This window comes from Athene cunicularia (assembly GCF_003259725.1).
Source record: "Athene cunicularia isolate RWA chromosome 7 unlocalized genomic scaffold, athCun1 chr7_part1, whole genome shotgun sequence".
Lineage (NCBI taxonomy): Eukaryota > Metazoa > Chordata > Aves > Strigiformes > Strigidae > Athene > Athene cunicularia.
In genome coordinates, this window is record NW_020799107.1 from 17785962 (window position 1) to 17807711 (window position 21750).

At 38.8% G+C, this 21750-nt stretch overlaps 1 protein-coding gene across 2 annotated transcripts in view; it reads right to left on the bottom strand.

The window, feature by feature from the left end:
- CSRNP3 (cysteine and serine rich nuclear protein 3) overlaps positions 1-6806 on the bottom strand; it is a 112636-nt gene extending 105830 nt beyond the window's left edge. For both annotated transcript variants that reach the window (XR_003398797.1, XM_026852655.1), the window contains exon 1: positions 6699-6806. The gene's annotated coding sequence lies outside the window, so the exon portion shown is untranslated. The remainder of the gene's footprint in view (positions 1-6698) is intronic.
- Between the last annotated feature and the right edge of the window lie 14944 nt (positions 6807-21750).

Genomic DNA, 21750 nt, shown 5'->3' on the forward strand with positions numbered 1-21750 from the left:
CTCCATCCAAGTCATCTAAGAGGGGCCTGCTATGAATTCCTTTCCAAAGTGTTCAGGTAACACTGCTGAAGACTTGCCAACTGTACATTTTAAACTTTGATGGTAAAATTTCATCAATTAACATTTCTCCATGCAAAAATCTGTAGAAGATTTTCTTCTGTTGGAAGAAAAAAGAAAAAATGTAGTGCAATGCCTTTGACCTCCACTACAGAAGTATCTGTATCCCAGAAGAAATATTTAAATTGATATGTGGCCTCCCAGAAAAGACTTATTACTTTTTAGACTGTATTGCAGGACTGCTTGCAGCAGAACTCTGGCCAGATGTCACAACTCTTCATAAAATTGAAATGTGAAAAACACTGTCACCAGTCCTACTGACTTCTACAAATACACAGCCTTTTAGAGAAGAGTGGGCATGCAGGTGATGCAAAGAACTGGTCCATCTTCTATACAAAAATCACAGAACGGTTTGGGATGAAAGAGGCCTTAAAGATCTAGTTCCAACCCCCTGCCATGGGCAGGGACACCTTCCACTGGATCAGGTTGCTCAAAGCCCCATCCAACCTGGCCTTGAACACTGCCAGGGAGGGGGCAGCCACAGCTTCTCTGGGCAACCTCTGCCAGTGTCTCACTACCCTCACAGTAAAGAATTTATTCCTTGTATCTTATCTAAAGCTTCTCTCCTTCAGCTTAAAACTGTTACCTCTCATCCTATCCCTACACCCCCTGATGAAGAGTCCCTCCCCATCTTTCCTGTAGCCCTCTTTAAGTACTGGAAGGCCGCTATAAGGTCTCCCCAAGACCGTTCTCTTCTCCAGGCTGAACAACCCCAACTCTCTCAGCCTGTCCTCACAGGGGAGGTGCTCCAGCCCCCTGATCATCTTTGTAGCCTCCTCTGGACTCACTCGAGCAGGTCCATGTCCTTCTGATGTTGGGGGCCCCAGAGCTGGATACAGTGCTTCAGAAGGGGTCTCACAGAGCAGAGTAGAGGGGGAGAATCCCCTCCCTTGACCTGCTGGCCACACTGCTCTTGATGCAGCCCAGGACACAGTTGGCTTTCTGGCCTGTGAGCACACATTGCTGGCTTGCAGTCAAGTTTTCTATCCATTAATGCCCCCAAATCCTCTTCCACAAGACTGCCCTCAATCCACCCATCACCCAGCCTGTATTCATGTTTGGGATTGCCCCAACCCATATGCTGGACCTTGTACTAGGTCTTGTTGAACTTCATGAAGTTTGCCCAGGCCCACCTCTCCAGTCTGTCCAGGTCCTTCTGGATGGCATCCCTTTCCTCCAGCATGTTGGCTGCACCACACAGCTTGGTGTCACTGGCAAACCTTCCGAGGGTGCACTTAATTCCATGTCACCAAAAATGATGGGAGACAGCATACTAACAACACATCTTTATTCCACCTCTTTGCAAAAGGACAGATAACATTCAGCATGCTTAGCCCCTCCTCAGTGACTGGAGTGAAGCTCTGAGACTGGCAGTAGTGTTTTCATCATGTTTTTGGCACAGCAGCATTACATCATGCTGCTCCCAGCTACAAGAATGGCAGTAGGGTCCAGCTCCATAGCAGAGATTGGAAATGTCATCAACTTTGAGTGCTGGAAATAAGGGGTCTTTACTAATATAAATTTTGCCCAGATTAGCCCAGGTAGTAATACTAATTGGCACACTGTGATATGTCTTCATACTATTTTAGTACTTATCTTCCACACTGTTCTTTCATGAACATGAGTCTTGTGCACTGCTGTTATATCTCGGACTAGGAGCCCAGGGAGTTCTAAAGGTTTCATGATCTCTTCAGGTTAAATTAAGGTGAAATGACACCAAATGACTGCTTAAAATTTTTTACTTGCAGCAGAAACAAACTTAGAAAAGGATAGTAAGCAAAGTAGTCTCATCTTGATAAATCTGTAGGAAAGGAGGGAGAAGAAAATAAAGGGAGAGAAAGAGAAATCAAAGAATATAGAACACCACCCCAGGTTCCAGCATTGTCTCAGGTCCAGTAATCTTGGGTGGTGGGTGCACACCCAGCAAAGTTTTTTGTCACCTTTTTAAGTTTGTCTTATCAGCTGATTTGCATACTACACGATGAGAGGCAGGTTTTCCATGAACTCATCAGCATGAGACATGAGGAAAGGTGAAGCATGGGTTCTGTGCATGTGTTGAGGGGGGATGGGGTGCAATCAACCCTTTTATCCAGTTGAGACAGTGGTCATGATCTCTCCCTGACACCTTTACCTCTACCCCAGTTACCACTGGTTTTCGCTGTCTTCACACTTCTCAGCCAACCATCCAGCCTCTGGCTTCTTCTGGGGCAGATGTTCCCTTATTATAGGTCTTTTAGCCTTCTCTTCAAGCACAGTCCAAGGCCTGCATCGTTTATACAAAGTATCAAACTAGAGCCAGTGTTTAGCTTTCCTCCTTAGAAGATCAGTACAGCAAACAGTTGGATGAATATTTGAGGCATTAACTCCTTCAGTTCCTCACAACTGCCTGCAGAGGAACTACATAACATGGTAGGATATCTTGTATATCTCAGTATGTTCCTGACAAAGTACAACATGGTCAAGATCAGTATATGCTAAAGGGGCCTTCACACCTCTACAGCCTTGATATGTGCTACTTAGCTCCTTGTTGCACGCTATTTAACACACAGCCTGGCTGCTCATTCACCACTGCCACCAAAGCCAGCAGAGAGAGCATCAATTCAGCAGTCCTCCCCTTCTGTGCCATCTCTGCATCTTGACACAGGGTTAGTCATTGTCTCCTCTGAAATCTGTAGTGATGAACAGTTTCAAAAAAAACAACCAACCAAAAAAAAAAAAATCAACAACAAAACCAACAAATCCAACCCCTCAAAAAATCCCAACACCCCAAAACCAGAACATCTGAGCTCCAAGAAATACAGTATGAACTTGTGACAGAAAAATGTACTGGATTATACTTGCAAAAGTAACTCTGAACTAGGTTTTCCTCTTTTATCTGAAAGGACATGAGGAAATTCTTCCAGCTTAATGGTTTATGTATAGAGGGGGAGATGTGTGGTTCTGACAGGGTACAGGAGAGTGTAGATGCAAATTGTATGTAACAAAAGACCAAATCCTTCATAACTTGCTCTTACCATAATTACTGACAATAATGGCACTACTTGTATGTGACATTATAAAAAATTGTCTAATTTTAGGAGATTAGCGTTTAGAAACAAGATGAACAGAGAGTTGGGGCTTTTTTTCGAGAGCGACAAGTGTGTTAAGATAGTCTGACTTTACCTACATGGTCTAGCTGTATAGCACGGAACTCTCTCCAGGCATGAACAAATAACAATGAAAATTGCTGGAAAAACCTAGACTGGCAAAAGCCTCAGCTCATCTGCCTGCAACTTTTTATTTAAAAAACAAAACAAAACAACACAGAAACCACAAAACAGCAGTACTTTCTGTGTTACCAACACTATCTTCCAAAACCTAGACATAATGGCAGGCCATGTGCAACAAACTTTCTCATTACTGTTTTCAGCAGATGAGAACTTCTGCTTCTATATCCAGTAATCAAAGGATTCATGTCAAATTGGCACAACTTGACTACCACCATGAAACACACAAATGCTACTGCCAGCAACTTATCATACCTTAATTTCCTCAAATAATGTTTAGATTTACTTACTATCTCCACTGAATCTTAAATTCTATACTATAGGAAAGGGGGTTTTAAAATTAAAGCAACTCAGTTTCACTCATATTAATACAAATTATTCTCAATAAGGCAGCCTGCTATGATTAGATTTTATTGTCCTCATAGAAAAGTTTCTATAATTCATTTAATAATCTGCCTTATTAATATGTTAATAGTCTCTTATAGAAGGAAAAATATCAGCTCCTGTCCTCTTATTAATTTCAATTAATCAAAATTAAATTTTCAACTTTTACTTCAAATGACCTTTGGTACTTGTGTTGCCAGCTAAAAATAGATTTTAGTATTAATTTGTAGAGGATTATTTATACATGTGACAATACCTTGTAATACTTTAATGTTGTCTTTAAGACACTGCACAACAGGAAAATGCCCCATTCAATAATGGAAAACTAACCAGCAATTTTGATCTATGCTGCAACAAAACATGCAAATACTAACAAAATAAAATAAGAGGTATATTTAGCCCACCATGCAGCACTGAGGAAATGTTTGTCATTTGTTCTGTTTTCTGGACACAAGCAGGACAAGCAGGAAGTAATCCAATGAACATGAAGGAGAGATCAAAAAAATGTAAGTATTTTCCATATATACTGACTATCAGCTAACAACAAAAGAAGGTGTGATATGTGAAGGGAATAAATAATAAACGACTGGATTTTTAAGAAAAAAAAAAAAGTGGCTATGCCTTCCTAACTGAAAATAATTCTTTAAAGGATGGAATTTCTTTGTAATGCTAAGTAATGTAATGCCATTTCTTGCTCACACCGGGTGCTTTAGCAATTTAAGTTTTGGAGTTTAAGGTAATTTAATATTTGACTTAAAATAGTTTGTGTGATATTTCAATGACCTACACATACAATTGATAAGGAATATTCTGTAATTAATAATAAGACATTCTTTTATATACAAATTTTTAACTTACAAAGGCAGGGCTTAAGCATACTCTTCTTCCCTTTGACTTTCCTAGAAGTATCCCCAAATATTACACCACACATACTCGCACCACCACCATGAACTTCTTTTTCCAACTTTCTACCTGCTTTCAAACTCTTTGTCTAGCCTACCTCCCACTCACACACTCCCTTCTCAGTAGGGTCTCCAACCAAGGCTAATGAGCTTATCTCATTTCCACTGAGCTGGTGAGTGCTGGCAGCAGCTGATAGGGAATACTGGACAGAAAATGCAAATCTGTAGTTCATGTAGCATACCTGAATCATTAGGGAACTTTAAAACTAGTGACAACACAGTAGTTTTATTCAGTATCTTTCATGCTGTCATTATTAAGCAGTAGGTATTTTTAGCCACCAAAAGCCAAATCCATCTGCAGCAGCAGCGTTTCCAAGGAGACAGAATAATTTAAATACATGTGGAACTTGATCTCTGTTTTCATCATCTCCTCTCTGTTACTGAAGCTGCTTTGAACCAGATTTCTCATTTGAGGGGAGAAAAAAGTGATTGTAATACACAGATTTGAGATTTTAATTTAACAGTTGTGCTTATGCTTTCAGATATATCCCCTACAAATAAGAAGCGTTAGAATGCAACTCATTTTTCCATCAGTATTATTTACCAATGTTCACATTCCAGGATTAAAAAAAAACCAAACAAACCAGTTTGTCAGTATTTTAGAATAATTTTGTAAGTTGCTGACATTTGCTGTAAGTTATTAATTTTTTGATTGTTTGTTTAGCAAACATATCAGGCTCCTTTCTCTGAAAAAACAGCTAGGAGAAAGGGACACTGCTCCAGATGCTTACAGCTGGTAAGGTGTATAAACAAGTGGACAGAGGACAAAGCTTCTTCCAGTTGTCTTTAGTATTCAGTAAGAGTTCTATTGACTTTGTCCAGTTTTTCTTTAATAATTTACGTCTGTTATAAAGGAATTCACTCAATGAGTTCAACAAAAACGGATACACACGTTTACTGATTTCAGAGATTAAAATCTATTCAAACTTAATTCCAGTATTTTAGCCTTATAAATGTTTTTTATGACTATATATTCTCAAACACTTAATTTATTTCAATGAAGATTTCTGCTTCAAACCAACAAAAACAGAGTCGTATAGTATAACAATTTCTACACGTAAAGTGTAAAAATAAGTCAATAGACAGCTGACATGTTGAAATTCTTGCCCCAGTGAGGTCAATATAAAAATCTCCAATTCTTTCAGTAGGGCCAGGACTTCTGCCTGTAGTCCTATATCCTCAAATAATATGGCCTGATAAACAAATCTATTTTCTGTACCAAGTTATTTGCTACTTGCCATCTCCAGTGTCTGTGAAGTAACAGCTACTAACAACATGCAAACTCGGCAGAACAGGTTTCATACAAGCTATTTCAACAGTTTATTAAAACTGGTATGTAAGTACTACAAGATCTATCTGTCTTGTACACATTATTTAATTATATGCATCATGTTTTTTCTCTATGACAATTTTGTGACTGAATTATAAACCACATTCATTCCAAACCTAAAAAGAATGCAAAAATCCACAGAACCCTTTAAGAGTTGCTCCGAGAAGCCATTCTTACTGTATATTCAACACTAAATAAAAATACATACAGTTTTAGAAGCAGTTAATTTGTAAATCCTTTTTCTATCCAAACTCAAAGAAAACATTTTTATATCCTACAGCACTATTTTCCTGCTGGTAGCATACACTGTATTTTCAACAGCGAGTATTTCCATCACACAAAAGACCTCTCTTCCTACAGCTTACTGAACAGCTTCAGCATCAACGAAATGCAATGCTTGTATTGTCACATGAGAAAGTTGTCAGATAGCATCAGGCATGCTTATGATTTTACTGTCTATGGATCCCACATCAGTTGAAACCTGCTAGGCAGGAGAAATAACATGAAAAGCTGCTTCAAAGTCATTAACGAGGAACAAACAAGATGCTTGCACATGCATTTTTTTATACCCAAGAAATGTTGTGGCAAGGATCAAGAACAGATATTCAGAACAGGTTTGGGGTTTTTTTTCACCCTTACCTGTAAATCGGGTTTCTGTGTTTCAGCTCCGTCAGTGCAGACTGGAAGGTTTACTCCTCCTTTTTCCATCCATCAGACAGCAATCATCCAATAACTGAAGTCATCCTGGCATCCTCTGGAACATGCTCTCTCCCTTATTTCCCACTCCCCACCCCCATCTGCACACTAGCAAAATGGGAAAATAGCAAGAAGAAAACAAAACAAAAAAAATACATCTAAAAAACCAGCTTTAATTAGCTAGTTAGCGAGGATGCTCTGTACTGGAAGGTAATGACTAAATTTAAAGACAAGAAAAAAATTAAGTCTCTCTATTGATAGCCTTCAGCTCCACTAGTGAATATCACTTCTCCCTTTCAGCTTCTTTCTGTAAGGTAAAAGCAAGCAAACAGCCATAGGAGAGTTATTGCTTGTATACATTCTTTGAGACTGACTCGGCTATCCAGATCTTCAGTGAAGAGTGCTGCTGTGTATTTAGGAAATTTTGTGATAAGCAATATAACAGTGGTGCTTTTATACAAAGCAAGGATCCGAAATCTCAATGCAAATCAGGATAGTTCAGAGATGGATGTCAGTAATTTCCTACTAAATACTTTTTCTTTCTGGTTGACGCAGTATTTATAAAATACCTGAAAGAGAATAATTGCTCCTCATTTTTTCTTGAAGTTCTACCTATATAACCACTGCATGTGCATTTATTTTACTGTATTTATAATATAGTAGCCAAAATCCAATGTGCTGCATGCACTCTAACCACACAAAACTTTCTACCTAAATAAGAACCCAAATGCAAAAACTGACTGGGTGAACAATTTTCAAATTGTGTGCCTCAAACATACTATTAAGACTATTTATAGCCTCTTGAATTTAGTTGAAAAAACATTTCACAAGATCAGGGAATTTTTATTTTTTTATATATCCATATAAATCCCACATCAGTTCAGCTGAAGACAACAGCATCAGATTTATGACAGTTAAATTAAAATTAAAATCAAAAATCAAGAATGAGTCTCCAGCCTTAGCTATGGTAACGTTTACTACCACATCAAAGCATCTGTACTCCAGGATGTCCTCTTGAAAGAAAATGTTAAGCAGCAGGAGCTGACAAACACTTCTGTGTTTAGAAATTTCAATCTTCAGCTATGGCTTTCCAATAAAATAACTGTGAATTCCTTTAAATAAGAGCATCTATTCTCTTCACTGAATTATTGATCTTTAACCACAGCATGACTGTACCAATTAGCATACTTTCACTATAAAGTAATAGCTGTTTTAGCTTCTGAAAAAATTAGTTGTCAGTCTTATCATAATGAACTGCCAGTGGATCTTATGTGTAATATTCAGATTGTGTCTTAACAAGTAAAGTAGGTGTCTCTTTTAACCAAATTACCTCGGTTTAACATGAAACCTCTTCCTAGATGCCTAGAAAAGATGGAAATCCATTCCTGCAAGCATTAAAAACTAAAATAACTTTGAGATTTCAAACCCAGACAATCAATACAATTTTCTTCATTGGGAAGGAACTGTAGGAAACACCAAGGAAGACCTAAACAGACATTTGCCCTGGTAAACAACTGGCTGGAAGACATCTTCACCTCCAAATTTAGTTCTGCACATAAAAAAGAAAACAGGCTTAAGCACCAAAGTTACACCTTTCAACCAACCTTATTACTGAGGGAAACACATGGACATACAGAATTGTCATGTCATATAACTGGATTTAATAAAAGTCTTTTCAATACAGATGCAAGGTGCAACACCATTCCAGACCTAAAGCACTATTAGAATAACTAATCACAGAGAAACAAGCTGTACAAACAAGTAAATAGGAATGCCTTGCAAAATCTACTATGAAAAAAGATCATTAACAAAGAAAAACCCAGCACTTCTAAAATAATCCCAGAATGAAGCAACTCCAATACAGTCAGTGTTTCTAAAATAAAACACGAATACCTTGCTACAAAAAAATTATCATTAAGTAGGCTGATGTTTCTCCTGCACTTTATAAGTGCTGCACACACAAGCATCCCCAGTAGTGGTGTCTGTGCAATCTGTAACCTACACTTGCCAGATTCTTCAGAATTCTACATAACGTCAAACAGCCCTTGTGAAATTTGTCCAGATTTTCACATGAAAAATTGTCATTTACTTGATAAATGCTTTTTAAAATCTATGAAATTCACTTCTGCTAGTATGTCAGAGTGCTGTGGACATTCCCCTGTGCAGCTCGTGTGCTCAAAAGAGCAAGGGAGCTACAGCCCCGCTCTGGGCCTGCCCACTTAAATTCAGCCTCTTGTCCTTGGCCCCTGCCCAAGCTTTGCTACCTCTCTGCTGCAGACATGCCTGGACCTGGTTAGGCACCCAGTCGATCCAGATCCTGGGATGCTGACCACAGACCTGCCTACCTGCCTCACAGTGATCTCAGGCCTCCCTCTCCCACCACAGACCCGACCACCAGGCTCCTGCCAGCCTGGCGGCCATCCCCAGGTCTGACCCCCTCCATACTTGTTGCACCACCCTCAGCTTCTGCCTCACCTGCCCTTTCCAAGCCACCTGCTGCCCTCACCCCCCAGCATGGCACCCAAACCCAACTGTCCCTTACCAGAGCCAGCACCTGGAAAGTCTTTATGCTCTCTGGCTCCAAAGTGCTATGACTGGACTAATTAACCACATATACACAAAGATGGAGAAAGGGAAATTGGGTCTTTTTTAAATCCAGGCTTGTACTTAGTCCCTGCTGTGACTCAAGTGATTTGTGGGTGTGCTTACATGTGTTTGGCTATTTCATCTTTTTTTTTTTTTTACACTTCTCTATAATACTCCTTACAACATACATTTTAATTTTCTTCTCCAGAACTATTACACTGGACAAAAAAAAGGCTTCATCATGAAGCAGATTCCTTCAACAACTTCACAGAAACATAGATTACCATGCTAGAAGAGACCTCAGTGATCATCTGGTCCAACGTTTCTTGGCAAAAGCCTGGTCTAGACAAGATGGCCCAGCACCCTGTCCAGCTGAGTCTTAAAAGTGTCCAGTGTTTGGGAAATCAACACTTCCCTGAGGCTTCCCTTCAGCCATTCCAGTGGCTGAATGTTCTCACTGTGAAAAATTTCCCTCTTGTGTCCAGTTGGAATCTCCCCAGGAGTAACTTGTACCCATTATAACTCATCTTTTCCATGTGACTCCTTGTAAAAAGGGAATCTCCATCTTTTTTGTAGTTACCCTTTAAATACTGGAACAGGGTGATAAGGTTTCCCCTAAGCCGCCTTTTCTCAAGGCTGAACAAACCCAATTCTCTCAGCCTTTCCTTGTATGTCAGGCTTCCCAGCCCTTTGATCATATTTGCGGCCCTTGTCTGGACCCTCTCCAGCCTGTCCACATCTTTTTTGTATAGCAGGGACCAAAACTGAACACAGACGGGTAGATCCCAGTGTGTGCTGCACTCCTCGGTTATGTCTTCCCAGGTGCAAGACCTTACACTTGGTTCTTGTTAAACATCATAAGGTACTTGTTAGCCCACTCTTCCAGCCTATCCAGGTCTTCCTGTAGGGTGATTCCCCCTTCCAAAGTGTCTACTCACTTTGGTATATCAGCAAACTTCATCAGGGCACACTTGATCCCATCATCCAGGTCACTTATTAAGAGATTAAACAGTGTTGGACCCAGTATCGATCCCTGGGGCACCCCACTTGTGACAGGTTGGCAGTTTGAAAAAAAGAGCTGTTCACCACCACCCTCTGGGTGCGGGCTGGCAGCCAGTTCCCCACCCACCACACAGACCACTTGTCTAGACCGTAACGTATCAGTTTCTCTAGGAGGAGGCTGTGGGGTACTGTATCAAAAGCCTTGAGAAATCCAGGTAGCCAATGTCCACCTCTCACTCCACATCAACCAAGCAGGTTATTTTGTTGTAGAAGGTGATCAGGTTTGTCAAGCATGATTTGCCCTTGGTGAGCTCATGCTGACTTTCCCAATCACAAACTTCATTTAATTTGTATAGCCCCCAGGAGGATACATTCCATAACTTTATCAGGGACTGAATTAAGACTTTCTTCACTTCTCCTTTCCCTGATTATGTCTGTTGCTACTGAAATATTTGCTTCCGTTTTCTCTAGAATGAAGAAAGAATGAAGCTTCTTCTGGCAATCCCTTTATGGAAAAATAACAACCTCTTTCCTGAAAAAAGCTTCAGAGAAAAAATTTAGGAAGCATATATAAATTACATCTCAGTAACCTACTCTGCCTTACCATATAATGGTACTGATCAAGTAAATTAAAATAAAGTAAATACAAATCAGAAACTGCAGGGCTGCCAGTGTCCTTTAGCTAAAGCTATATAGCTATGCCATCAGGGCTGAAGGCAGTTCCTGACTTGGATTGGTTCACTGTAAGCCATTCATGGATCTAGGTTCCGGTTTCACTTGCAACTCACAGTTCTTTTTAACCTCCAGACTTGTCAGTCAAGATTTTACTTCCCACTCCAGAGTTAATGATAAGATGCTGCACAAGCCCACTGGAGACAAACAAAATGACACTCACATAGTACAATTTATTTATGATTAAGATTAAACCATACTCACTTCCACACTCAGATATAAAGGAAAATAAAAAACCTCATGTTTATCTTAACACTTTAGACAATGCTGATTGTAAAGATGAACAGACAAAGCTCAGTAAATAATTAGAAACTCAAACGAATCTTTTGTATTTCATACACTGCTAAAACTAAACACAATCCTTCCCACAGTATCCACTTTCAGCCTTTTCCTTTAGCAGAGCTAATTATTTCACTCTCCTCCTTGGTCAGCTCTACAGTAGTCCAGTTATCTTTCCCTTTAGGCCTTATGCTTTTTCTACTTTTTTTTTTTAAATAAAAAGCATTTCAAGCTATTCTATTTTAACAGATTATTCTCCCCTCTCTCTACTTTATTCTATCCCATAGCTGGTCCATACTTGTTTCTTTAGTGCACATACCAGCTTCCTTCCTAGAACCATGAAGGATTTACTTAGACAAGTAGTTGAAATTCTTTAAAGCTAAATCAATACCAAAAACTGTTTGCAATAGAGTTTGATATCAAAGAGGATCTCTGATTTATTTAGTTCTGCATCCAGTTTTCTGTTAGTGGCCTTTATTTCAAATTTGGGGGAAAAAAAAAAAAAAAAAAAAAAAAAAGGGTATATAGTGAGATGAGCATGAGAGCGCATCAGTTAATTCTACTCCCCTACGGTCCACATGTACATTCACTTCAAGACTACACCACTTTTTCTGGACCAGCTTCCTTATGAAGGCAGGCTGAGAGAGTTGGGGTTGTTCAGCTTGGAGAAGAGAAGGCCAGGGAGACCTTACAGTGACCTTACAGTACTTAAAGGGGGCTACAGGAAAGATGGGGAGGGGACTCTTCATCAGGGAGTGCAGCGATGGGTTTTAAACTGACAGAGGGTAGATTTAGATGAGAGATTAGGAAGAAATTCCTACCACTACAAGGGTGGTAAAACACTGGAACAGGTTGCCCAGAGCAGCTGTGGCTGCCCCCTCCCTGGCAGTGTTCAAGGCCAGGTTGGATGGGGTTTTGAGCAACCTGGGCTAGTGGAAGGTGTCCCTGCCCACGGCAGGGGGTTGGAACTAGATGATCTTCAAGGTCCCTTTCAACTCAAACCATTCATGGTTATTTCTAAAATCTAGTATAGGATGTGCTCCCTTCCTGCCCATTCTCATGTTTAGGATACCGGGTAGCACCTTCTACACCATTTTAGCTTCTTCTGAAATGCAAATATTTGCAGGTAGGAGAGAAAGAAAGGGAAACAATGGCTGGAGGCAAAAGCTACTTGTAGATTTACATATCTCAAAGGACTCCAATTACTGGTAACATCTCTCTATCTCCACTTGAAAATCCACACAGGCATTCATACAGCATGTGACTCCCAGCAGTTATGCTGTGGTTATGTAACTGTGTGGTAGTTGATCACACTGTCCTTCATTAGAAACCAATTACTGTAGATCTCTTCTGCCAAGTGTGAGATGAGCTCTAACATACTCATTAAAGACAGAGACAGAGCTTGATATTTAGAGAAGGATAAGGACAGACATTGAGACTGTTACCACTTTGGTCACCAGCCTACTGACTGCAGGATCAAGAGTTTGCCTAAGAAAAATAGCAGTCACTGTCCAGCTCAGGAGCCAAAGACCTATCACCCCACCTACTAATGCTAGAAGAGTTCAGATCCCCTCTAGCACAATCACTCTCCTTAAAGATTGTTACTAGGACATCAGAACAAAATTCTCACACACATGGTCTAGAAATAAGGATCTTCAGTGTTCTGCTAGCAAGACCCCAGGAAGGTATGTCACATTCCCCACATCAGACCTACTATATCTCCTGAATGGAGAGACACTGGAACACCCTATTTCTCAGCATCCTACATGTCTGCAGAAAAAACCTTGAAGAGGGAAGAACCAAGCTTGTAAGGCAGAAACAAGACTATCTGAATTTCAAAGTCACTGCCAATTCCACACAGTAACTCAGCATCCAGTGTCATTAAGAAATACATCAGCATGGTTCCCAAGCAGAATAAACACTGATAGAGAAAAAAAGAAAGCGACAAATGAACTATGTATGACTTATTGGTGTGCATTCAGAGCTGCTGCCTAGAAAAATCCCACATGGTCAAAAGAACTGAAACCCACTTATGTTTGATTATGAAATCCAGGCCAAGGCTTCCTTAATTTAAAGCGGCTGCCATTGCAAGGAAATCACTTACAATTTATGACTGGAAAAAAAAAAAATATGGAGAATTGAGGTTTCTTTCTCACAAGTGGTAGACAGACACCATCATCTACTAGTCTTAGAAATCTCTCAAGGATTGTTGGATTCCAGTAGCCTGAGGTTTAAGTAGTAAGATGCTATCAAATAAGATGTGTGTGATACAGTTTCCACAAGTCTCTGAAAAAGCTAGAACTCTGCAGTCAGAAATAGCAACATATTAAAATGCAGAAGCCATACAACAAGCTATATTGGCTTCAATGCCCTACTGACTGCATTTAATGAAGCCTGAAGGGATGACTGTTCAGGTTGGAGAAGAAGCTGGATAATTACAGACAATACACAGTGAAAACACATCACCATACAGTTTGAAAATCAAAACCTATTCAGGAAAGAATAGGATTACTTTACCATAGTATCATACATTTTTACTTTTTAATAGAACCTAAAAGACTCTGCTGTCTCTGAAGCCACTGTGCTGTTTGTTCCAGTTCAAAACAGTAACAAGCCAAGCCGTTTTCAAACAGCATGTGAGGATGCTATAGAGTGACCACACTGGTGGGGATCTGACACTTGAATAAACATTACTTTAGGAAGAATTATCTATCAGGGAGCTGTAAAAACTATTCTAAGATGAGGGGGGGGAGGGGGAAGGACAAAAAACAAACAAAACTACACTGCTTGTTGTGCAGCTGAAGGCCAAAAGCAGAGTGCATTAGTTCCTTCCTTAGTTTTAAGAGGAACAGTACTGCACTACCTCTGTTACAATAGGTAAGTTTTGTTTTGCTCCTTGATAGACAAAACCAAGCAAAACCAAAACAAATTCTCCTTTCCTCTTACAAAAAAAATAAATACATATAGCTTGTGTAAATAAAGACGAACACCAAACAAACAATAATAATTTTTAAAAAAACCCAAACCAGAAACCTCCTGAAAACAGTGCCAGGTAGAAACAAATCTCAGGGCAAAATTGAGAAACATATTCAAAGCAGACTGATTTTCACCTCTTAGAAATGCAAGTTATGTAACTTTCAACTTCCTCAGACTCCCACCCCCTTACCAACATCCATTTATATTCCCTCAATCAACTCAAGAGTACAGTCATCTGCCTTCAGTGAAATCAAGTGAGAAAAGTTAAGCAATGAACTTCTGCACTATGTTAAAAAGCAGCTTTCTAGCATGGAAATTACTTCCAAATTTGCTTATTTACATACCAACAACTAAGTCAGGTAAGTTCTTCCCAAAATCAGGAATCAACTTCTCATAACTAAATAACGTTACACAAGCCTAAAACATCAGACTTAAGAGCAAGGTTTTTTTGAACCATAATCTAGATTTTATTACTGAAAGGCAAAACTAAGCAAAATCTGAACAAGTTTACTAACACAATTTTATTAGCTGTAAATAAATTCTTGGTTTTCAGCCATATCTGCTCTGGTGAGGATGATAAAGCTGACACAACATGGTAAGAAAAAAGAATGAGGTGCTACCCCTTTTGGAAGGAACCAACACAGCCTGACAGCTAGGTCAGGGAGGAATACCACATTTCACTGCTATGACAGGCACCTTAGGAGATTTTACTTAGTCACCACAGCTGAGTACCTGAAAGATTAATAGTGGTTCTTTTTCTTTCTGCTTATTTTGCAGATTAGACACCACTTCTTTTATTTATATTCCTTCTTCCTCTACTACTACACTGACTTGATCAAACCTTTAAACTGATTTTGAGTCAATCCAGTCATGACTGAGCTTGCAATTACACATAAAGATGTCTGAAAAATAAAAATAATGCTATTGGAAAGTATATTTCCCCCTGCCCTCTCTCTTTTAGGACCAGAATAAGGGATTTTATTGATGAAGGAACTACATCAGTTTTAATACCCATATTTCTGTCATGGGATCAAAGTTCCTATTCAAAAGCAAGCATGGTTTTACACTGAATACTCATGGTAATTGCTTCCCACAGATGTTGCTACCGAACCTTCCCTTAGAGAAAATGCTTGAAGTTTTATTTGGGAGATCATATGTGCCTGTGTATGTATACAAATGTTCTTGGAAGTTTATTATGTAACAAACAGAAACCATAAATATTTTTCCTTTTTTGACAGCCTTTAATAGTTCTTTCAGAAATCTACAGTGCAGAGTAGTACACAACATAATAGTCCAAAAACATAAACATGTAAAGCTGAATACTCTGAACCTAAGCAGTTACACTGAAGTTAGTTACAAACATCTAATTCAGACAGGAAAGGTGGAAAAACATAAAGAACAGGGATAATACCAAAATACACTTCCTCCCCCAACATTTGATGCCAATCCCAAGTTAATATTGTGGGCATCTCTCATTTTTCAAAGAATAAAATTAAAAATCAACTTAATTTATATTTGATAAGTTATGCACTGTGTGCTACTGTCATGGCTTCAACCATATACACAGTGTCCTAGCCCTCTTAATTTGGTTTACTCTACAACTTTCTGCTCTCTCCACATTGCCCAGCTTCATGTATACATCTGCCCTGTCCTCAGCCACACATATTGGTCACATCCACATAAAAGCAACCTTAGACACAGTTAATATTGGAGGATTGCCCTCAATCAGTCCAAATACATTACTAGAGAGGTCATGAGGCTACCCCATATCTGAAAGTCTCCCTCTGTATCAGATTTTGGAGATTTGCACATTCATATGCCAACCAGCAAAGAGAAGGGACCAAATGAATGTACTCAAGGACCAGATTCACCATGATACAAGCAAAAACTATAATTGGCTCTTTAATGTAAAATTCACCATCATACATGCAACAAACATAAGAACTTAGGGATCACATAAGCACTGGGTAAAGATCTTTAATCTTAATAGAAGATTGATAAAGAATTAAATTAAGCTATTTTAAGTAAACAAATATAAAGCTTGTAAGCAGTAGAGCTGTTAAAAAAAAAAAAAAAAAAAAAGGAAATTCAGCAGGTGCCTGACTTGTCATGCTCCTTGCAGCAAGGTCATTATTTAGCCTTCTGCTCTGTCATAGCTAAGGTAGAGTTCAAAACACTGGTGCACAGCTTTGCTGATAAATTAAAACATACTTGTTCCCAAGTGAAATGAACTTCAGTCACACCAAAAAAAAAAAAAAGTGTTCTGCAAACAATCTACCTGTGTCTTCACATACAGATTTGCAAAGATCTGTAGAAGAGAAACAATCGCTTGGGAGGGAACAGGAGTCTAGTCCCTATTTCCAAAACAACCTTCTGAACAAGAAAGCCCAGATATCCCTCCACACAACTGAATGGCACAATATTGGGTTAGAGCGTCATGCCTTTTTTCATCCAATATCACCCAAAAGAAATAGACATATCCCTGCTTAACACCACCTTCCCTAAATTATTATATAGCTTGTCAATTATGGTACGTTCCTGGAAGATGCAGGTGTGTATTTGAACACTTTCAGGCTGAGGAAAGAACAGTAACCAAGTTCCTCACTTTCTTAGGAAATGCTCTCTACTGTAATAAACAAATACATGTCTATCACTGATCAGAGAAAATCCCATTATGTTAAGAGTCCACCCACAGAGGAAGGGTCAGTGCTCTGGATTCTCAGTGCATGCAGCTACCTATACCCTAAAGCTCAGAAATTCAGACACCCTACTGTGCCAGCATGTCCATTTCAGCAAGAGGGAAACCCCAGTGACATGCAGGATGACCAAATTTCTCTTTGCTTATTTTACAGAGAGATACAAGCTCTATTTTCTATGCTAAAACACACAGTATGTACTACTTTACAAGTTGCAGCTGCAAAGAAGCATCAAATTGATTTCCTGAGTTGCAAATGCCTTTTTAATCACCTTTGGTGCAGCAGTATGCCTGCAAGAAAACGCTTAGCAGAATCATGGACTTCAAAGGAACCACACCAACAGAATGTCACGGTTGGCAATGAAAAGCAGGACAGTAGAAAGAAAGCACCAGGAATTATTTTAAACAGATTTCTCAAGACATGTCAAACATGGAAAGTTAAAAATTTTGTCACTGGTGAGAGATCTCTTTCCAGACAGACCAACTTCTGAAGCAAGGTCCTGGAAGAATCCTAACATTGTCATTAAAACCAAAAATCAGGATTTCTTATATATAAATTGTTAAGCCTTAGTTAGGAACAATTTTTAAGGCAGTGACAGAATCTGCTTTTATTTTGCATCCTTGTGATTAGACAATAATTTGGTGAAGTTAATGAGCAACTGAAGCTGGAGAATGGGCCTTCAATGTTCAGACACAAAGTCTGAATCATATGCAATGAGAAGACTCTCAATCACTCCTTTATTTAGAATTTGTTATATGTGTTTACATTCAGTATGTTTATGTAAGGGAAAGGTGTATATTAGACAATGGTCTATTTTAATGCCTACAGTCTTCCTATGGTATTTCTTACGGACCTTCTTATACGAGCTCAAAGAGAATCTGTCTTCAAATCTGGCCAGGCAGGTAGTTGTGTCCCATGATGAGAGATGCAGTGCTTAAATGTCAATGCATGATGTCAGCAGAGGGATACCAGGGTCAAAGAAATATGCCTTTGACTGATAATCGTACAGTTTCTATCCAACAGTTAAGTGGGATAAATAAAGATGGCACCAAAGATGGTCCTCTTATACAGCTAGAACAACAGGGAAAACACTGATGGTCAGCTATCAAACAATCACATCAGTATTTCTGCTACATACTGAATAAGCATGAGTCAAAAAATGTGTATTTCTAACCAAAGTAACTTCTCTTATTTATTAGCATGAGTATTAACACTTCCCATAGGGTACCAGGGAACAGTGCTAAAAAAAGGCCTCACTTGTAAACAGATTAGATACAAAAGGGCAACATGTAAATGTTTTTACCAATCCCCAAGTGCTATGGATTAAAATACAATAGGAAAAGTTTGGTACAAACCAGAAGGTACAGGCAAGCTATTTCAAATATTTGCATTTATCCGGTGAATTACTATTTTTGCTATTTTAACCTGCTAATGTACAGCTCTCACCAAATACTTTTGCATACAAGACAAAGAAACCACTTTGCAACAATTCACAATTCTATATAAATGCTGATTACTGTATACAGATTGAAAACATACATTACTTAACCATCTATCACTAAAACCAGGCTAAATATTATCTGCTTTAAATTTTTTTTAAAATCTAATACTGAGCTGCAAGTAATAGAAGATATTTTAATAAACATGATATTTCATCCTTGTGACAAGATAGGGCAGAGAACAAGATGTCTTTACAGAAACCCAGGCAATTTTAGCTATATTCATGGGCTTTTCCTCCACTTCAACTGACATTTATAGACTCGATCTTTTACACTCCTTATGGAAAACAATAGCTTTGCAAGTAATTAAGAGAATGTGTTTCTATTAGAGGTAATGTATCACTACAAAAACTATAATTTTTACTCATCTTAATAGGGATTTTAGTCACAGACAGGATCGTCATCAGTCCCACACAGAGTGTTTCATCAGTGACATACCAGATAATGATAAGAAAGCTAGATAATGATCAAGATGAGGACTTTTCTAAGTCTTTAAATTACGTTTATTAAGCACAAAACATGTTGGGTTTTTTTTTAAATCAGCATTTTTACCAGACTGCTCCTAAAAATGAGACTACATTCATTACTGTTAATAATTAATTATTCTGAAATTTAATCCACACTGCATTCTGGAGACAAAAGTAGGAATTTTCATTAAAATTCCTATTCATAAGGGAGGTACCACAATCATCAAAGAACTTCTCAGCGAGAAAATCAGTTCAGCGTGATCACGCACTGACACCTAGTGAATACTTGCTGTTAAGAAACCCTGTTGCTTCTCTTGTCATTGCCCTTACAGGACAACTGTTAACAACATATTCATGCTGACGTTTCAGGTATGGACTATGATTCCCTTCTTCTAATTAGGAAGATACTAGGATGTGCACTACTTCTTGCACACAAGCATAAGAACACATTTACAGTATGCAGTATCTGACCTGCTCAAAAAACACGTATGTCCCTGTAAATGAGTTGCTACTTCATTTTATTTTTCACCCATAATGACAGCCTGGTGACTAGTGCACAGTACGTCAACAAGACCAACCAGACAAACAAGTCCTTAGAAAGAAGATATATTTTGCAAACCTCCATCTCCACTCAGGGAGTCAGCTGGCTCCACACACACTACATTTGTTTTGTTTCCATTATGTAGCAGATGGTGATGGAGATGATCTGCAAAGACCTGAAACATGTACAGCACATGCTGAGGAACAGTGGAGACCACAACCAGAGGATTTATAGCCGAGAACAATGTGGGGTCAGTGATTATGTCATCACATTGTCACTCCTCCTAATGCGTCCCAACAGAGATGCAGAAGCCAGCTGTTGGACCTATTCATCCAGCCTCACGCGAATCACCAGCCCCACATGCTATCCATACACAATGGGAAATATCTGACATTGCAACACACAACTCTTATTCTTTAATTGCATTTAAGGGATCCCCTATCCTAATCTTTGCATACTTTTCAAGCATAAATCCCAAGCTAGCAACTATCATTTTCTCTTGAATTCTCAGGGAGTACTGGACATACTATTCAGTGAAAAACTGTACTGCCTAGTATTACAAGCAAAACCAGAAGAAAAAAATATCAGAATAAAACTTCAAGCTCTTACTAACGGGTTGAGGTTGTTTGCGGAGGTAGGGGAGGAGGTGATATGAAACACACTGTCAGATGCTACCAGTTACCATAAATTTTTGCAGACCCATGTTCAAAATTTCAGTTTTCATACCTTGATTTAATTCCCAAACATAAGGATGCTCTAGAATCACATACAGCATTCTGAAAGATACGCTACTGCAGGCTAAAACCTTTTTTCAGCATCGGCACTGAACTGACTTGAAAGTTGTTCTTCATGAGAACAGTGTCACACAGGTCTAAACTACATGCACATGTTCAGTCCATCTCCTAGAAGGCCAATGATGTGAGGGTGCAAAAAAATTTTAAAGTTAGTCATTTCAGAACTTCTAGCTCCACTTGAAAAAAAACCTGATAGGCATCCAGGGTATTCAGGCCTAGGTATGCACATTAAGTTCAATTTCTCTCTCACATACATTTCAGTTACTCTGTCACAGCTGTGACACACACAGGTGAAAGTACTAGTGAAAAGTCTTATACAAATGGATATTTAGATCAAGTTATGACCTAAATACTAGGTTGCCCTACTCCTGTACAATACTTCTCCAGTAGAACTACATGTCTTTGGACAAGCAACTTCAATTGCAGAGATCAATACAGTGTTTTTTTGTTTTCATGATTCCATTACAATCCTACATGTATGTGTGATGATGGCTGCAGGGGGGAGACAGAGGTCTCTCAGCCCAAAACCACACAAAGACCAGCAGACCACTGGCAGCAGATTTGACTTTACAAATTTGTTTTTAATGCATTTCTAAATTGTCTTTCAGATGTCATGAAGATATCTTTCTTAATTATACTATTCAGAGGCTTTTACAACATAAACAGTAATTGCCTAGCTTACCCACGCTGTCCATTTCACTAACTATATCAGACCCATTTTCTTTTTTACCAGTTACCAAACCCCATCACCATCCTGTCTTGTCCCACCTGCAGAAAAAAACAACCCAAAACTAAACTAACCCGGTTGGGGAGAAACCCAACAAATCTGGATTGGCTTTTTTTGGAACAAGTGCTCAAAGAAAAACAACACAAAAAAAGCTATCTAATTAGGAAAAAATACCCATGCCCTAAGCATAGTTACTCTATCAAGGCTTCTCCTGTAATTATTTGGTTCAGGATACATCCCAAACATCTCACACCACCCATATATTCATCTAAGAAGGTGAGGGATAGGCACACACACAAAACCACACAAGATTATCGCCACTGTTACCAGATTTTAGTTTGTGAATCAGGTATGATATTTTGAGATTCTTTAGTTAAAATGTGTAAGTCCATTTTTAAAGTATTTTATGAACATATCTTGGAAACAAGTCCAAGCCAAAGTAAACATTAGCAGAAGCTAATGCAAATCCTGAGCATCTTTAACTCTCATTACTTTTAATATACATATACAATGCTCACAAATATATACACATAGAAATTTATATGCATATACAATGCCTTCCTGTTTGTCAAAATGCCACCTGGAAGATGACATGTTTCCATGCTATCACTACAATAACGTTTTACAAATTTTCCACCATCTTTTATACTGTATCAAAAATTAGAACAGGTAACTATTCTTGTCCAATAGGAATTC